At 35.8% G+C, this 20,910-nt stretch overlaps 1 pseudogene; it reads left to right on the forward strand.

Annotated features, from left to right (window-relative positions):
• Positions 1–7,516: 7,516 nt before the first annotated feature.
• Positions 7,517–20,910, forward strand: part of LOC102501066 (interleukin-13 receptor subunit alpha-2-like) — a 43,079-nt pseudogene continuing 29,685 nt past the window's right edge.

Genomic DNA, 20,910 nt, shown 5'->3' on the forward strand with positions numbered 1-20,910 from the left:
TGTACTTTTTTAAGGTCTCATGAGTGATTAAATAAAAGATAGTCAACTCTCTCCCCCTAACATCCAATATAAAATGGTGAAACAGAAATAGAAAAATGATAATAAAAACTCCTACTTGAAAAGGAGATACTATAGTCACTGGTACCTGTTAAATCTGATGTTCTACCCAGTGAGCATTTTGCGAGCCCTGTGGCTAGCAAAGTTTCTTGATCATGCTCTTGTTCTGATCTCGGATAGCCTCTCCCTTGGCTATTGTCTTCCATGAACAAATCAGAGGTAGGCACTGGGGAATATGCCCTCCTGAGAGCATTCCAGGATTCACAACTAGTTTCCTATGTGCAAGTTTTTAGGTTTGAGAGTTACAGTGAGTTTCAAACAACACATTTTATGTGGACTCTATGTGTGTGTTTGCATGTGAGTCTGTGTGTGTGCATTTGCGCACATTACAATTCATTCAATTACCTTCAGATCTATTTCAATGCATGTGTATGTACCAGTAACCACACATAATTTTTTTCTTGGCATAATTCTACTTGTTTTTTATTCCTTGCCTTAATGTCTTCTCTTTCAACTTTATGGGTTAATTTGAGATCATTTCAAAAAGTACTTGAGTGCAATGTAATATTTTTAAACTGATCTTTGCGTTTTTGCAAAGTATCTTTGTTCAGTTGAGTCATCTTACTGTGACATTACACATAAAAACTTTTCTCATTTTAAATTCTTTTTTTGTTAAGTTTATTTATTTCTTCTGAAAGCAAGAGATAGATAGTTAGAGAGAGCAGTACTTCCACCACGGTCTTCACACTGCCATCTAAACCAACTCAGCCAACTTGAATCATGAGTACACACACACACCTGCCAAGAGTATAGAAGGAGGCCCTAGGACTAGAACCTGGGACTCTCCCATGTGTGTCTAGTTGAGTTATGCTGTGCCACCACCAGTATGTCAACTTATATATTTATTACAGTTTGAGTAACAATTGGCTTTTACAAACATACAAGGCCATGTTTTCTCAACTTTTACTAATATCTTTGATATCTGGAAACTAAACAATTTTTACTTAAATGTATTTATTTCATGAAATGTATTTCCAAAAGAGAAAATAAAAACCACAGATACTGCCCATTAGTTATTTTCAAATACTGTCTCTAGAACAGGAGGATCAGTAGACTGATTTTAGTCAAGTAAATATACTGTACTTCACATTGGGTCCAGAACTCAAACTGCACAGTCAGCCATGTGGGATCTAGCTGCCTTAACCACTATGTCACTGGCTGGCTCACAAGTCTTCAAAGTCTACAGAATAAAGATATAATCATTACCAAATAAAAAACATTAAAATCTACTTCTTGCTTTCAGAAGAAATAAACTACTTCTTTCAAACTTATAACATCAGTGTCTTTACATCTTGAATTTACAAATATACTAGTCAAGGTTATAGTATAGAAGGTAATCTCAAATTCTTAATGACTTCATGTACAAAAGTTAACATCTTACTCATATAAAGTTCAACCGGTGGCAATGGCTATGAGCAGTGCTCCACTCAGTCAGAGACCATGAGCCTTTCCAATTAAGTGCTTCCTCATCTATATTTTCGGAGTTTTAATAGCCAACCGAATAAGGTTGGTAGGCGAAAATAGGGAGAATTATCAATAATATTATCATAGACCAGAACTAGAAAGATTTACACTACATAATACTACATTCCAATGGTCAAAATTACCTAGACACACTTAACTGCAAAGTAAGCTGGAAAAATTGGTCTAACTGTGTGCTCAAAAGAAAAGAGAGACTGCTTTGTGAACTATATTCTCTGCCAACAAAGGGTGAATGTAACATACATTTTTTACTAAAGTTTACTTGAAAATTGACAAAATGGAACACTACAGTAAGTTGTGACCATAAGGCTCACAGCTTAATAACAATTTATCTTTATAAAAAATTTTAAATTTTGTTAGAAGCTGTATGCGCTCATGAGAAAACAGAGAGAGAAAAAGTGAAAAAGCACCCCCTCGCCCAGTGGTGAATTGTCATACTGGAATCCCTTCTCCTCTGTTTCTTTCTCCTTTTGAGAATTTTAGTACTCAAGCACATAAGCCCAGTGTGTTTCTCAAGACATTAGGTCTAATACTCGAACTGAGTAATCTGTCACGTGGGATCTAGCTGCCTTAACCACTATGCCACTGGCTGGCTCACAAGTTTTCAAAGTCTACAGAATAAAAATATAGTCATTAGATTAAAACAATTAAATATCAAATTCCTATTCTAAGTTCTAACCAGCAAGTGAAGTAGAACAAGTCATAGTATTCTTACCTGTTTTAAATTTCACTCTGAAATAATTACTGCTATTTTAGTATTTTATTCTGTTGCTGCTCTATGGTAGCAAAGAAGAAAAATAATTCAAAGTCTGTGCTGTTGGTTTGATCTATGCTACTTTGATCTAGGAATTTCTTTAAGAAATATCTTGGGGGTGTTAGCTAATTTTGGCAAAGAAGAGTACATTAACATCAACGACACTAAGTTTCCCAATGACAATGTCAAAAAGAAAGGGTACTAACCAATAAATCAATTTATTCTGCAATGTCAAGATAGAGCTATCTAGTTTTAATTTACCCTGAAAGCACTTTAATATCATTTATATTGAAAGGCAGACAATCTTAAAAGACTTACTTTTATGGCTGACTTGTCCTTTGGCAAAATCAAATCCTAAAATTTCTTAAGCTCCAATGCTTATGTTCCACAATTGTGTATGCTTATTCATGTATTCAAAAGAATAATACAATTTTTAAATAAATAAAATGGATTTAGGTCATCCTTATTAGTACTGAGCACTTTTGGGCCCAGTTCAGTTACTATTCAGTATGAAAGAAAAGATAAGAAAGATCTTACATTTTCACAACTGAAATGTCAAATCTTCAGTCTAAGTTTCACATAAAAATGTGAATTTCTTATATTTAATCCCAAAAATAGTTTCGTGTTTTCACTTATTAAGAAGCAATTGTTTTCTATTCACTGTAAACAACTATAAATAAGTAGAAAAATATATGAAACACTGGTTTTCAGTCAAGTTTTTCACTATGATCCATGAGCTAGGAGCACAAAAGAGAGAATTCTACAAACACCAACTTTTGACTGAGAAGCACTTTATTAGGTTGACAGGGAGGGAGAACCCAGAAAGCCAGGAAGTTTTGATAAGATGAGGAAACAAATATCCAAATCTAGGGAGTCTAAAGAGGCTAGAATTTGCAGAGCAGAATTTTAAATACAAGAGATGTACACTGAGAAAAAGCTTCATAAATTTACCAGAGGTTGTTTTTGATTCTTTTTAAAACACAAAATCTGTACACAGATGGGGCAAAACTACATGAGATCAAGAAAAGACGATAGCTAGTAAGCTATAAACAAACAAACATTTTCTGAGCTTACAAAGGTACAGATGTTCAAATGTTGACCAGTCAGAGTGAAGGATATGTTGAATAAATGAGTAATGAGTAAAAATCCAAGAATGTTATACCTTAGGAACTGACTTGGTGGCACATATCATTAACGTACTGCTCAAGCCAAGTTGGATCTATATGGAATACTTGAGTTCATTTCCATAGGAGACCTGTGAACGCCATGATCCTGACTAGCTGGGGAAGCTGGGAAGACTGGGAAGGCAGGAAAGAAAGTGGAATAGGGGAAATAGCAAGGCATGAAACCTTGTTGAGGAGAGTGCTTATCTTTTTCTCGCTCCTTTCTCTCCCACTTCTCTCTGATAAAAGAAATAGATAGGGAGGTAGTGTTGTTATATTTTGATCAATTGGACCAGGGAGAAATGTTCACATATTGAAATGATCACCTTGTAAGCTAAATAATGTGATTGAATGCATGAAAAAAAGTAAATAAAAATAAATAAATAAATAAATAAATAAATAAATAAATAGAAATCGTGCTTTAGAAGGAGGCACAAATTAACCCTGAACTGAAAGCTATTTTTACCCACCCAAGCAAGCTGATCTACAAGTATCTATCTGCAAACTCAACTCCAACATCCATTAAAAGAAGCAGAAAATGAGACCTTTTGCCTGGAAAATTAACTATTAATAGATGGCCATCTTTTTCATTTATTTTTTAATTGCTGTTTGGTGCTTGTAAAATTTACTATTTTTGTAATCAGGAAATTATGGAAAGATTATATAGCATTATCATAAAGTTTTTTTCCTTTAAAGGTTTCTCTCTCTCTCTCTTTTTAATTTTTTTTTAACAAGTTTTTTCCTGGGACCAGCAGATGGAATGATGGTTAGTTACGTGGCTAGATTCCCATATAGTCCACCATGATTCAAGTCCCAGACCCAGAGGCTAAAGCCTCACTCTGGGCAAGTGTTTTTGTGTGCCCAAGATCCTGAGGGGAAAATGGAAGAGAAGGGATTGCTGTGGGGCATATCGCGCCGGAGGAGGGGGGGGATTTCTCCTTTTCTATCTCTCTTTGTCTCTCCAGGGAGCATAGGCACCCTTTTGCAAAAAAACTCTAAAAAAGGTCATTGCCTTAGGGAACATGCTCTTTCCAGAGAGACAGAGACAATGAGAGGGAAAATGAGAAATCACCTCCTAGGGGAGTGATTACACTACAATCCTTTCTCCTCCCAGGATCTTGGGCATGCATTCACATGTGCCTGGCCTAATTTTCATGTCACCAGGTCCAGAACAGACCAGGGCCAGCCATGTGGGAGCCCAGCAACATAACCACTATGCCATTCACAGGCTCAGAAAATCATCTCTTAACCATAACAACATAAAATTCTCTCCTCTGTCAAAAAAAAAAGTTAGTCTAAGGATACAAAGTTTTAGTTTAACAGAATAAATCCATTCTGGAGATCTATTATAACATGGTGAATGTAGCTAATAACACTGTATTGATTGCTTGAAATTGCTAAGAGAAAATACCTTATTTTTAGAGAGAGAGAGATTTTTGCTACATGGCACATGTGCTATTTGGGCACGCAACACATGCACCCAGCATGAGTTTCAAGCTGCAGGGGCCAGAACTCAAACCATAGTTGATTATGTGGGAGTCCAGCAATGTAACCATTATGTCATCCTCTGGTCCCGTGAAAATATCTTAATGTCCTAACCACAAAAAAGAGGTTAGTATGTGAAATGATAAGTATGTTAATTAACTTTATTTAATCACTCCATAATGTATACCTACATCAAATGATCAGGCTATATGCCATAAATATACATAATTTTTATTTGTTAATTATAGCTTGATAAACCCAGGGAATTTCTGAAAGCTAACTTATGACTGTTTTTAAATTAGTTGTTTTTCCACTGTGGTTACTCTACATACATAATTCAGATAACTACTGAGTCTTGCTATTAATTTATCAACTGAGTAAGTGGATTTAAATTGGCTAATAATCTACACAAATCCTATCAACAATAAAGTACCATGTATCAGTGACCTGACTAAAGGGATTAGTTTCTTAATACTGTATCACTATTTCTATCACTGTTCAGAAGGATCTTTTAGAAAGTGAACCATAATTTACACAAGCAACCTTGTACTGGTGTAATTATTTGTGAATGTCAGTTTGGCATTTGGCTTCTGTCCATGCATTAACATTACACAGTTGCTGTCTTTTTGTAAATACAAATTTAGGAATGATTACTCTCAAGTTATTATTGCTCCTGATAAATGCATAAATGATTCACTGCTGAATTTACTAGTGTTTCTGTGGACATTTGCGCTTATGAGTCATATTTCTTTCTTTCTTTTTGTCATAAGGTGTGTGTGCTTGACTGAGAGAGACAGAGAGATTCAGAGAAAGGGAATGGATGGATGGCCATGCCACAATTCCTTCCTCCCTTCTCTTGTGAGTTTGGGTATGCACACACATGTGCCTGGTGTGATTTTTCAAACCACTGGATCTAAGTGGGAGTCCACACCTTAATGTGGGAGTCCAGTACCTTAATAACTACACTACTTGCTGGCCCCTATTACTCAGTTTTCTTTATTTACTTACATTTAATCACATATATCTTTACAGTGTACAACATTTCTTTTTCCAGTACAAATACCATGCATATCAGTCAAGACAAAGATGTTACTATATACATTATCATCAGGAAATAGCTTCTCGTTTTAGGTCAATTAAATGAACTTTTACCTTTTTTATTTTCCTTTCTCCTCCCTCCCTTTCATATTAAACTATTTTTTCACAATTTATTGATTCTCAAAAGATCTTAAGCTAAAAATTTGGACAAAGCTAAAATTCACTGACAAGTGCACTATAATTTTCTTGAAACAATTTGTTTTTCTTTCTCCATTCCCCCTTTTACTAAGGAGAGGTATAACCTAACTTATTTGCGAAAAAAAGAAAAAAATTAGGATAGTCCCAATTTGGTCTTTAAATTTTGTTTTTTTTTTAGAAAGAGATTTTTGTTATAGGGTGCATGTGCTAACTGGAGAGACAGAGGGAGGAAAAGAGACAGTGAGAAATCAACACATGGGTGAGGATGGATGATCATGCCACAATCCCTTCCTTCTCCTCTGTTCTCCTCTTGGGATCTTAGGCACACATGCACATGCACCCAGCGTGAGTTTTCAGCCACCAGGTCTGGGACTGAAGCCATGGTTGACTACATGGGAGTGAAGTAACCATTACGCCATGGTCACGCATTACTAATAGCTTAATTACCTCAAAAATGCTACAGAAAGAGCTGGATCATTTGTCGAATTATTGGAAGACTTCCAGACAAAATATTCATCTGTGAGGAGATCATAGATTACTGGCACAATAATGTAAGTTGTACATAGTAAGTGCGATTCATATGCACATGTCCCTGACTTATAATGGTTCAGTTTATGACTTTTTGACTTTATGATTGTGTAAAACTGTTATGCATTTAATAGAAATTATACTTCAGATGCCCTCACAACCACTATTTCTTTCACTTTTAGGGCAGTATTTAAAAAATTTAAGTGAGAGAGTCAACACTATTATAAAGTAGATTTTGCATTAGGTGATGTTGCCCAACAGTAGGCTAATCTAAGTGTTTTGAGGATGTGTAAGGTAGGCTTAGGTAAGCTATGATGTTTGGTAGGTTAAGTGTATCAAATGCATTTTTGACTAAATATTTTCAGCTTACAATGGGCTTACTGGGATATAACCTTATCAAAAGTCAATAAGCATCTGAGCACATTTATCTCTCTTAGATACTAGAAAGAAGATGAGAATTAAACTCTTGTTCTAAAATTGGATTTCACATTAATTCAGGTATCACTTGTCATTTTTTAAATAGAGTCAGGTAATTTTAAGCAGTGTACAATAGTAATGATTTGAATTGGTGTAAAATTTTCTCGAAGGGACCACTTTCAAGTACTATTTTAGCACATTTTTCTTAACAACATTTTAAAATATTTTAGATTGATTATCCAGAGCAGGGGTGGCCCCTAAACCATCTCTACCTAGAGATGCTCTCCCTTTTCAGGACACAGAAAGGAGATTTCAAGGTATTAAATCTTGGGGAAATGGCTTTCATGTGTTTGGATATCAGATGCCTATATACCTTCATTATTTGCACAGCATTAGGCTCTACTTTGTCTTCAAATATTGAGACAAAAGTTAATCCTCCTCAGGATTTTGAGATAGTGGATCCCAGATATTTAGGTTATCTGTATTTGCAATGGCAACCTCCACTGTCTATGGATGATTTTAAGGATTGCCCAATAGAATATGAGTTAAAATATCAAAACATTAGTAGTGAAAGACAGAAGATCATCATTACTAAGAATCTATATTACAAAGATGGGTTTGATCTTAATAAGGGCATTGAAGCAAGGATACATACAATTTTGCCAGGGCAATGCACAAATGGATTAGAAGTTCAAAGTTCATGGAAAGAAGCTACTTACTAGACATCACTACAAGAGAATCTGGAAACTAAAATTCAGTATATGGATTGTGTACATTACAATTGGCAATATTTACTTTGTTCTTGGAAAACTGGCATGGAAATAAATTCTGATACCAATTACAACTTGTTTTACTGGTATAAGGGCCTGGATTATACATTACAGTGTGTTGATTATGTCAAATCTAGGGGAAAAAAATATCACATGCAAGTTTCCCTACTTGGAATCATCGGACTATAAAGATTTCTATATCTCTGTTAATGGATCATCAGAATCTATTACTATCTGAACCGTCTATTTCATTTTTCAGCTTCAAAATATAGTTAAACCTTTGTCACCAGGTTATCGTCTTAACGTCTTTCCATGAAGAATTCAGATAAAGTTAACTGAAAATGGAGCTTACCTACAGGACCCATTCCAGTAAGGTGTTTCATTTATAAAATTGAGTTCACAGAAGATGATACTACCTGGCTGACAACCACAGTGGAAAATGAAATGTACATCACAAGAACATCAAATGAAAGCCAGCAATTATGCTTTTTAAAGAAGCAAAGTGAGTATTTATTGCTCAGATGAAGGAATTTGGAGTGAATGGAGTGAGAAACAATGCTGGAAAGGTAACATGTGGAAGGAAACTTTGGTATTTTTCTTGATACTTTTTGCTTTTTGTCACAATATTTGTTTTTCAATAACTTTTCTGCTTTTTCAAAGGCAAAAAGCTTCACTGAAAATGATTTTTCATACGAGAAAGGAAGTTTTTCCTCAAGAGACAATGTATTCACCTACAAATTTCCAGTCACATGACCAAATGTTAAGTCTCATTCAAATGAACTTTTTCTTTAAATATTGTAAAAAAAATAAATTTTAGGTCAAAATCTATTTCACAAAGTAACACTATATCAAATATTTATAGTAAAAGGATTTTGAAGCCTTCATAATGATTCACTTTCCAAGGTCTGTATCAATAATCAGGAGGTTAAAAAGCTTCAAAATTTTTATTTAATTTTCACTACTTGTTATTAATAACAAGACTGAGTGTTCAGCTGCCCTGCCCTTTCCAGTTCTAGAGAAATGAAAAAATATATAATGTCTTAGGGAAGACTGACATGTGCATGTGTGTGTGTGTGTGTGAATTATTTTCTACTTTTTTTGATATTGAACTGTGGTGCAAAAACCGTCCTGAGACATCAGGACTTCATAGGAATTTATAGTAGTCAGAGAGGCTATTTTGTGGTAAAAAGAAGTTTTAAGCAAAAGTTAAGTACTGTTAGAAATCTTTAATACCCCCATCGTATTGTTTTTATTGTCTATTAATATGATAATGATAGAAGATATAATTTCTTTTTAATATATGACTTGTTTACTGAAGTATAAACTTTGTAACCTTGTAACAACATTCTCATCACTTAAAAAATATGAAATTTGTTCATAATACCACAGAGATCTGATATCCCATGGAAATAGATGATATGGTTTGGAAAATGAAAAGTAAAACTAGGAGATTAATTTAAACAATGGCTTTATAAAAGTCAGGTCTAAGGCCGAAATGGTAAAGTTGTGAAGGAAGAGATAGATGTGCTGCATATTAAAGTTTAGTGAAGAGGGTCCAGCAGGTGGCTTTGTAGTTAAGGCATTGGACTCTCATGTGGTAGATGGCAGTTTGAGTCCCAGATCCAGTGGCTTGAAATGTGCCAGGTGTGTGTGCTCAAAAGTTCTGAGAGGGGAAGGGATTGTAACATGGCCATCCCCCCTGGGAGGGGGTATGATTTCTCACTTTCCGTCTCTCTCTGTCTCTTTTTGTCTCTCCAGGCAATGCACGCTCTCTATAAGCAAAAAATCTCCCTCTCAAAAAAAAAGATTAGTGAAGAGTCAAAATATGAAGGATATGGCTAATTAATCATAGAATTGATGCATTTTAGAGCAGATTACATCATAGGATTTCCCTTTATCTAACTCCTTACATATTCAAATATGAAGTATTTGAAAAAGTAGTATTTGAATTTTATCTCTAATTAATTCTTTTCTTAAAGAGTGTGTGTATTCTTTGTACAGAAATAGAGAAACTTATACAATATAACTTCCCTACTTCAAATTAGAACTGAAATATGAAATTAAATGTCCAATGAATGCCCTAAACCTCTACCGGATGCATCTCAATGTCAGATTTAATTTTCTATTTACTTGAAAGCATATTTTTTCAGTTTAACTCTTAACTTTTAAAACAGTATAGGGCACTACAGAAAGAACGATAGACTACAAAGGGCTTTTGGGTTCCACTAAGGCACTAGCCAGTTGAGTGACCTTGTACAAGCTAACAGAGCTCTTCTTTTGCATGAGAAAAATGAATTTGATGAAAGCACCCTGTAATAGAATGTGGTCATGCCACAATCCCTTCTCCAGCTCTCCATCCCAGCTAGATTTGAGGCATGCATGCACATGTGTCCAGCCTATTTTTCAGGCCATCGGTGTCAGCATTTGAACCACAGTCAGTCATGTGGAATCTGGTTCCCCTAACCACTGTTGTATAGAGCTGCCCTTTTCCTTTTTCCTTTTTAAATATTTACTTATTTATGTCCTCCCTGAGCAAGAAAGATATAGATAGACAAATAGAAAGAGAGGCAAAGATAAAGCACCTCCTATAGGATCACAAATATGCAACGCACTCCTAGCTAAACCCATCCCTGATCATAGACCTGCACATTCCAGGCATACTCAGAGAGGTTTCTAGATGTGAATCCAAAACTTCTCTTGTGTGTAAGCCTCTTGTGTGTAAGCCAGAGCACGAGCTGGTCCACAAAGGTAGGTTATCTTTCTGATAAGCAATGCTTTCTCAAGTGTTAGTATCAATAAATGATATTGCCAAGATTACAGATTTTAATTATATTTTACTAAAGTAATTCACAACTATAAAATCACTATTCATGTTATAGTTCTTATATATAAGTAAATATTTCATAAATAACTTTTTTATGTTAGAAAATTGGTTGCCTTGGGACGAGCAGATGGTGTAATGGTTACATGGCTAAACTCTCATTTAGTCGACTGCGGTTCAAGTCCCAGACCCGGTGGCTTAAAACTCATACCTGATGTGTGCATTTGCATGCTCAAGATCCCAAGAGGGTAATGGAGAAGAAGGGATTGTGGCATGGCCATCTCCCCTGTGGGGTGATTTCTCACTTTCTATCTCTCTGTCTCTCTGGTAGACACATGCACCCTACAGAAAAAAATCTAAGGAAAAAAAATCAGTTGCCTTATATAAACAAGCAAATTATTTTCTGAAGACTAAACAAAAGCAGAATAATCTTTTATGTACTAAACTGCAAAATGCCATGAGCAGTGGGGAAATACTGCATTTGTGCTAATATAAAACAATGCCATAAACAGGGTGACATAAACAACAGACATTTATTTCTCACAATTCTGGAGGCTGGAAGTCTTGGATCAAAGTGCCACTAGACTCAGTGTCTGGTGAGAGCCTGCTTCCTAGTTTGTGGATAACAGTCATCTTTTTTACTATGTCTTCACAAGGTGGAAACAAAAGTTAAGCTTTCTGGGCCTTTTAAGAAGGCACTAATCCCTTGGGACCAGCAGTTGGCATAATGGCTATGTTACTGAACTCCCTCATAGTCGACCACAGTTCGAGTCCCAAACCGGGTGGCTTAAACTCATGCTGAGCACATGTGCATGCATGCCCAAGATCCTGAGAGGAGAATGGAGGGGAAGGGATTGTGGCATGGCCATCCCCTCTGGGGGGTGATTTCTCCCTTTCTGTTTCTCTGTTTCTCTCTGTCTTTCTGGCGAGTGCACATGCCTTATAGCAAAAACTTCTCCAAAAAAAAAAAAAAAAAAGAGAGAAGAAAAAGGCACTAATTGCTTTCATGAGGGCTCTACCCTCATGCCCTAATCACTCCCCAAAGGCTCACCTACTAATGCTATCATGCTGAAGATTAGAATTTCTTTTCTTCTTCTTGTTTATTGTTTTCTTTTTCTCTTCTCCTTCTTCTTTTTTTCCTTTCAGTATAGGAATTCTGGAAGGAAATATTTAGTCCATAGCATGGGGAGAACAAATTGAAAAGCAAAATCTCAGTATTGTATTGAAAGTATCAAACTACCATGCATTTTCAGTACTTCCTATGGCTTGAAGGATTAATATGCAACTGTTATATGAGTACCATAAAAATAATGAAAAACTATTACTCTTGAAATTATGTAGTAGAAAGCCTTACACATATAAATAATTTTTTCTTTCCTCTAGAATGGTCAATGATCTAATCCTTAGATAGGAAGTTTCTGAGCAAGCAAATTTTCACATGATGAGTGAAAATCATCTTAAATATGACAGAATTGCTTTTCAAAAGTGCCAATGGAAAAAAAAATCTATGAAATAGGGTTTATTACAACCAGAAGAAAAATAGTATTTAAATTTTATCTCTAATTAATTCTTTTTTTTTTAAGGGATGTGTGCATTATTTGGATAGAAATAGAGAAAGTGAGAGAGAAAGTGAGAAACCAACCTTCAAAGAGGAATGGTCATGCCTAAATCCTTCTCCATCTCTCCCTTCTTTGGGGATATTTTGGGCACACACACACATGTGCCTAGCATGTTTTTCAAGTGTATAAAGGTCTGGGACTTGAACTGCACAATTAGCTATGTGGGTTCTAGCTGCTTTAATCACCTGCCATGAACTGGCCCTATTGCTAATATTTTAATAATTGCCAGGAAAATGAATAAAAAAAGGAAAAGTATGAGGCAATACACCTTTTAGTTGACAATGATATGGTCTTAATTTAACTTTTTAAAAGTTTATTCATTTATTTCTTTAATGAGAGAGAGAAGCATCCTCTACTGGGTCCTCACATCACAATCTCGCGCAGATCACAGGCTCACACAGGGACATAGGATGTTCAGGGAAGTCCTGGGACACAAAGCTACATCTTCTCCTCTGTGGGCCTAGATGCCACCACCTGCCCCCTGATGTTTCTTTCTATTGGAGAAGCTAAATTTTTGTTATACACCTCTTTCAAAATAATATGAGAAATTAAAAAAAAAAAACTTTATTCAAAAAGAATGGAATCCACATGGGCTCAAGAGAGGTAATAGCTTAGAATCAGAGCTCAGTATTTGGAGCTCAGACTCTGGAATCAGAGGGTACCAGGTTCAAAAAATATTTCTTTCATTTACTACTATATTTCTTTGGGGTATTTTTTTTTATTCATTTAATTTTGTCTAACTTCTTTTTTAATGATTTTTATTCTCTTATTAATTTCACATTTTACATAAAGTCACCATCATGATGTATACTATATTTATATATTTTTTCCAGCATAGAATTTTCCCTTTTTTTTCTGTTAAATGTTTTTTCCCATCATACTTCACACCCACCCTATACCACCCAATTGCTGGCTTCCATTTTTTCAAGTAAGGTAGTTTTTTATTTCTCATTTTGCAGGGGCTGCAGAATAGACATTTACCTTTTCCAATAGAAAAACATCAGGGCCTGCAGGTGGTGGAGTTATTAAGGTGCTGGACTCTCACATGGCTGTGGCTCAAGTCCCAGACCCAGTGACTTGAAACTCATGCCAGGAATGTGTATGTGTGCCTAAAATCCCAAGAGGAGAATGGTGGAAAAGGAATTATGGCATGACCATCCCCCTTGCAGAGTGATTTCTCACTTTATCTCTTTCTCTCCAGAAAATGCACATGCTCCTTACAAAAAAATCTCTCTTAAGGAACAGAAAGAAAGAAGCAGCAGGGGCCAGATGGTGGTGGTGTTAATGTAACTAGGCTCATATAAGAAATGCCCTATGTTAGTCTCCTGGGACCTCCCTGAACATTCAATGTACACATGTGAGCCTGTGGGGAACTTATTTATCCTCTGGTGTTCTTATGTACAAAATAAAAAGTTACTGAGAAAATTAAATGATACAATGTAGAAAATCTTGCACTGAATACACCATTAGAAAGATCCTGATATTTTTATTAATAATAATGTTGACATAGGTACTCATAATAAGAAAAATTGTCTTGAGACTGAACAGGCAGCAGAAATAAGACTAAAATTGATGCTTTGGTGTAAAAAGTACCATTTTTCCTCTGTCTACTCAGATTTACAGTTTTCATAAGAATGACTTAAAACCAAAGTGAAAAATAAAATGACTGACAATTTTGACACTTTTGCATGTATGAGCCACCTGGTATTACTAGAACTTGTGTGTGATAAAGGAGATGGTGTGATGGGGAAGTATAAGCAGCACACCAACGTTCAGATGCAACTTTCATATCTTCAAATTACTTTATGCAAAATAGTTTCAAAGGTATTGTATTTTTTTGGGAAAATATAGGCTGTGCAATACCTGGGTAGTTTATAGATGGGCTGCAATGTTTACAACTGTAGCTCTTTTGGAGGTGTTCATGCTAAAGAGAAAAGGACAGGCCTATTTGAGAAGGTTAATGTTATGTGTCGACCAGGTTAGGGTTACCAGATAGCTGGTAAAACATTATTTCTGTGTCTGTGCAAGTATCTTTGGAAGAGATTAACATTTAAATCAGCAGAAGATTCATCCTCACCAGGTGGGCAGGCATTATCCAATTTGTTGACCCCGATTGAGCAAAAGCTGGAGGAAAGGAGGAAAGACACTCTGGTGTGCCCGGGACATTCATTCTCTTTCCCTCAGACATTAAAGCTCCAGATTCTCAGGCCCTAAAATATTAGTTAATACGGGATTTTCTTACTTTCTTAGAGCTTTTGGAACTCCTTGTTTTAGATATTTTGCTTTTGGACATTATATTCCCTAACATGTCTACCATGTAAAGCATATTGATTGTTTAAATTTTAATTTTTGCTTTTTTAAATTTAATTTTATGTATTCATCATTTATTTTAATTTGACCAGAGAGAGACAGAGAGAAAGAGAGAGGGAAAGTGAGAAAGCAAACCACCAGATCTGGGACTCTAACTGTGGTCGGTGCCTTAACCAACACACCACCAGCTGGTCCCAATTTTTGCTTTTTTTAATGAAGATTTCCTGTCACCTTTAGCACATTAATCCAAGAGGCATTAGATCCTTTTGTTTCTTTGCTTTTTACACTGTGAATACACATGAATTATTAACTGTTAACACATTTTACTATTTATTTACTTGTTTTTTCTCTTTAACATAACAGTAAATTGACTTGTGTAGTGTTTACTTTTGATGTTTTAGTACTTGGCACAGAGAAAGGGCTCAGTACAATAAGTATGTGTACAATGAAAAAAAAATCAGTAAAATTAACATGATAGAGGGACCAGCCGATGGTGTAGAGGTTATATCACTAGACTCCCACATGACTGACATAGGTTTGAGTCCTGGACCTATGGCTTGAAAATCATGCCAGGCACTGTGCATACATGCCCAAGATCCTAGAAGGAGAATAGAGAAGGGATTGTGGTGTGGCCATCCCCCCGGGGTATGATTTCCCTCTCATTGTGTCTGTCTGTTTCTCTCTCTTTCTCTCTCTCTCTCTCTCTCTCTCTCTCACTCTCTGGTGACACAAGTGCTCTAAGGCAAAAACTTCTTAAAAAAATTAAATGCTAGAAAAGTTTCAGGGCTGGTTCTATGGTCTAGTGGTTGTATTTGGATTCCCACTTCACCCACTGCATGGTTCACATTCCAAACACAGTGGCTTGAGGAAACACTCCAGGTGTGTATGTGTCTGTGTGTGCTCAAGATACTTGATGAAGGAGAAAGAATTGCGAAGTGACTGTGCCCCACGGGGTGGGGGGATGCTTTCTCCTTTCCCTCTGTCTCTGTTTATCAGGAGAGTGCATGAGCTTGCTAGCATAAACACGTAAATACTGAATTTGATTTCCTCGGAAAGAGAAACTGGAGGCTGGGATAGACTCCAGATGAATTGCACCAATGAACTATTCCTTACGTTACACTGAGAAGCCAGTCAGCATTGTTTAATATCATAAGTATGGGGAAATAAGATGGAGAAAAATTTTGAAAGGTTAAGTGACCTACTATATTTTTCATTAATTGGCATTGAAGCACTTATTTTTTATAGTTAAATGTTAATGGCACTAATAAAATTATATAAAAAAAACATTTGAAAAAGATCATTTGCTTTTACTTAATACAAATTTAATTTTATTGGAATTTATAAACTGCCCACCATGTACACAGGTTAGATCAAACATTTATTACAACACAACTGATAGAGTTTTGAGTTTGGGCATTTGGGCACATAACGGTGATATGCCAAACTCATTCTAACTATCTAGAGGAAATCTACCCATTCATACAGAATGAACAGTAAAATGATTTTCATTCTTTTTGGTAGCTTACTTTCAAACAGTGGTCCACCATTATAAATAAATAGAAATAGTTTAGAATACCTTTTTTTTCCCAGGTGTATTACATTCTGACACTCATGTGAAATAGAAGCTTGATGATAGATCCAAAAGATGGTTTTTGAATTGAATATAAGCAAGGTAGCAATTGATAACACTCCCATAGTCTATTCGCTCAGTCAATACAGAATATTTGAAAACACATCACTGCTATTTTCCCAGACATTTAAGAGGATTTTCTAAGTATGAACTAGAAAGGTATTAGACTATGTGCTATTTGCTTTCACTAAAATGGTGTTGAATTGGCCAAACACATCCCCACTGGGACTACAGAATAGCTACTACAAGAAAATGATGCATAGATTGTTCTTATAACTCACTTTAATTCAAAGAGCTATTTAGTGTCTACTAAATAGATGATGGAGATAAAGATATTAATAAAATTAATTTTTTATTCTATGAGAGTTTACATTTGAGAGAATATAATTTCCATGTAACACAGTAAACAGAAAGTGCAGCTAATTATCTAGCTTAATAAACTGAAATGTACGATGGATTTTCTATCGAAACTATTAAAGTAAAGCTCTTGCTATTATATTTTCATTTTATTTAAGCAATGAGCTACTGAGAGAGATACACAAAAGCTGTATCTTTAGAAATATTAGAAAAGGGACCAGCAGATGGTGTAGCACTTCTATGGATTCCCACATGGTGGACCAAGGTTCATGTCCCAGACCCGGTGGCTTGAAAATCACTCCAGTCACATATGTGCCCAAGATCCCAGAAGGATAATGAGGAGAAGGAATTACAGCAAGGCCATCCTCCCTGGGGAATGAGTTCTCACTTTCCCTCTCACTGTCTCTGTGTTTTTGTTATTGGGGATTTAGGAGCTGAGGATACTCTACAGTCTAGTTAAGGAAGGTCATTCTGTGGGGAGTTAATTATGACTGAGGACTTAATGGATGGGGAGGGAGAGAAGCCATCTGAAGAGCCTAGGAAATAGCTTTCTAGGAGGAAGAATATGCCCAAGGAAATAGCAAGGTCCTGAGGCAGATGGAAACTTGGTGGTTTAAGGAACAGAAGAAAAGCTACGCTAAATGTGGTGAGTAATTCCAATTGACTGAAAGGGGTAGGAGATACAAGATATGATAGATCTTGCTTTAATGTCCCAGAGAGGGAGTCCTGATTTGATTATGAAATGAGAAGAGTTTACATAGGAAAGTGAAATGACTGACAAACATTTTAAAAACCAAAGTGGGACTATCAATCATATAAACATATAAAACCTAAAAGCTAGAGTAAGAGAAATATTTTTATGAACTTAAGTGCAAAGTAGGCATCAACTAACTGTAGTAGCAAGGAGAGGCTTGATGTCCCCTTTTCTTGGTTTCAGACAGTAGCAAGGTCAGTTTTAACTTGAGAAAAAAGGGAAGATTCATCAAGACAGAAATGACAATACGTGTAAATATACTGAGTAATCAAAGAATACTGACTGGTCACGTTTGTGCTGTTTATTGTGAATATATTTTATATCAAATTTATTAAATAAATCACAGTTTTCTTCCTGGATACTTATTCATATATCGTTTTGTAACTTTTCTAATCTGATATATCATATTCACATTAAATAAAATATCTGAAATCATGACAACCATACAAATTGTTTTCTTTCAAATGTACAGAATTACATATACCAATCTTTGGAAATAGTTTATACCCTAAACTCATATACATATATCTTTAAAATTTCACAGAAAGCACTTTCTAAGGGCAAGTTTAACCTCTTTGGAAATGCAGAGTATATATGTTAACTCTAGAATTAATAGCTATAGGCAGGTGAATAAAAGCAAATGTGAAAGAGCATTCAAAATGTGAAAACACAACATATATATGCAACTTTAAAAAATCTTTTAGAAATGGTAATGGAGCTGTGACTCACTATTGACTTCTATGTTCTCTCTCTCTTTTTCTTTACTTATGATAAAGTGCATGTGCACACAAGGAAGACAGAGAGAGAGGAACTCTCCACAGGGTCTGATCACGCCATGATTCCTTTCTCCCAGTCCTTTAGCCCATTGGATATTGGGCACCTACATGTCCCTGCCCATTGAACCTCAGAATGACTGAACTGGGAATTTTAACCTTGGTCACCATGTTAGATTCAGCTTCTTTTTAGCACTGTGTTATCACTGCACAAATGAGCTGGATCTTGTCACACCACAATCTGCAAAATCTCCCTTTGCCAGGTTTACTATGGCCTGGGGTGTTCAGGCTGACCTAGGAAGCTAATCTTTGGCCAATCCATATGGCTCCAGCAATACAGAGCAGTGGTACCCCTTGGCCTGCCTTACCATTTTACCTTTTTTTGTTGTTGTTGTTCATGCATTTATTAATTCAGAAAATATTCGTTGAAGGTACCTTTTGTGTTAACGTAGAATAAGGCCTGGGCATACCATACTAAGAGGTTTGTTCTTTATGATCAGAGGTGGATATATTGGATGTCTTGTATGTATCAAATTGTTTATATTTTATTTAATGCTTTCAAATGATGTATGAGCCATAGCCATGTCTTCCTTCCTCCTTCCTTCTACATGTGTTAAAATGTGTAACAAAAAACAATGTTTAATAGAAATTTGCCAACACTACTTGGAAGACTTCTAACACAATATCCTTGGTAAGGAAGACATTATTACTATTAAAAAAAGGGATGGAAGGTAATTTTTCAGGACATTGATAAACAGTAAACACAGTGGAGGTTCTGAGGTTCTAGTCAATAATTGCAACCTAAAAATCAATCAAACAATAATTCAGGAAAATTTTGTGTTTATAAAGAGAAAATAGGCCAGTCCTTGGTAGGATGGCTAAGGTGGCTAGATCCGACATGGCTGACTGCTGTTCAAGTCCTGGAACTGACAGATTGAGAAACATGCCTTACATGTATGTGTCCATACACAAAATCTTGAAAGGAGGTAAAAATGAACAAGAGGGAATTGTGGTGTGTTCATTCCTGATTTGGGAAGGGGGTGCTTTCTCACTTTCTCTCTCCCTCTCTAAAAAATGCACATATTCGCTGAAAATCTTTTTAGGTAAATATCAAGGAAAGTAGCTAACAATGTGGACACAACATTCTTGAAAGAGAAAAATAGAGCGGCAAGACATTTAAGGGACACAAATGGAAGATCAGCTGCTGATAACATGTATGATGCCTTTAACTGTACTAGTGTGCAATGTATTCATGCTGGGAAAATTCATTTCACAAGCTGTGGCGATGTATAGTGATTGAATGTATATAAAAAATTAAAATGGAAGAAAAGCAAACACTTAGATAAATGGGACCAAAGTATTCTTTCAAAATTTATTTAGTTTATGAGAAAGAAAGTGAGGCAAGCACCTTCAACATGTATGACATACTCCCTAAGTCAGACAGGATCACAGACACATGTGAGTGTGCACCAAGTGTATGGGTAACTTGGGAAGTGAACCCCAATTGTTCGTATAACTGGCAGCATTGCAGAGCATTGTATTACCACTGCACTAGCATGGCTGGGCCCTAACATTTTTGATAGTTTGAATGTTTTTTGAGATGTTTTTGCTATAGGGTGAAAAACAGAGAGAGACAGAAAGCGAGAAATCATCCCCCAGGGGGATGGTCACGCTATAATCCCTTCTCCTCCATTCTCCTCTCGGGGTCTTGGGTAAGCAAGCATACGTGCCTGGTGTGAGTTTAAGACACTGGGTCTGGGACACGAACTGTAGTTGACTACATGGGAGTTCAGCGACATAACCATTACATTAACTGCTGGTCCCTATAGTTTGAATTCTTAACTAAAGCTGGATGTATAAGACTATTCAGAGAATAAAATAATTTCCTGTTAAGTGAAATGAGAAATTGTACAATGCCTTTTATGTACCAGATGTTTCTATTTCATATAGTTACATCCCTATCAGTTGAATAAGTTTAGTTTGCCTTACTTTTAAATGCTTACTATATGTAGACAGATATGTTTTCAAAATTACCTCTGCAATGAAGTTGAATGTGTCTGACAAATATCTTTTAGTTGTAACTGAAGATCTGTAGGTTAAATAATGGTACTTTGTTTTTTTTATGACATGAAATTCATAGAAATGATCACTCGTGGTAAATTAGTTCAGGAATCAGTGATGGTCTGTCTTCTTTCTGTCCTGCCATACTGGGTGTGCCAGTGATGTCTCACAATGTCAACATGTGGTGACTCTCACAATTTCAGGAATCACATGCAGATGAAACATATCCTATAGTACACTGGGTATTTCTTTCTCATTTTCCTCTTTTCTCTAATGAGGAAGACATTTCTAAGAAGGAAGATTTCCATCTTATCTCATTGGTAAAGATTGTGGTATACATCCATACATAAACAAATCTATGGCTAGAATAAATAACACTTTTATGTTTGTTTTAGACCACTCCTCATTTACTCCAGGGTCTAGGGGTAAGTGAGGCCTGTAACTGTATTTGAGAACCTAGCTGCATGGCAGAAGATGACCCAAACAAAATTAATATTCCTAGTGAGGAAGAAAAATGGCATAAAGTGTACATATTGAGTGAGCAACTAGAAGAAGCTGCTATAATGAGTGAAGCCATTCATTCTGAAAAGTGAAATAGAATGACATACTAAAGATGTCCTAAGTGTTTGATAT

The sequence above is a fragment of the Tupaia chinensis genome, unplaced genomic scaffold (assembly GCF_000334495.1).
Source record: "Tupaia chinensis unplaced genomic scaffold, TupChi_1.0 Scaffold138126_1, whole genome shotgun sequence".
Classification (NCBI taxonomy): domain Eukaryota; kingdom Metazoa; phylum Chordata; class Mammalia; order Scandentia; family Tupaiidae; genus Tupaia; species Tupaia belangeri.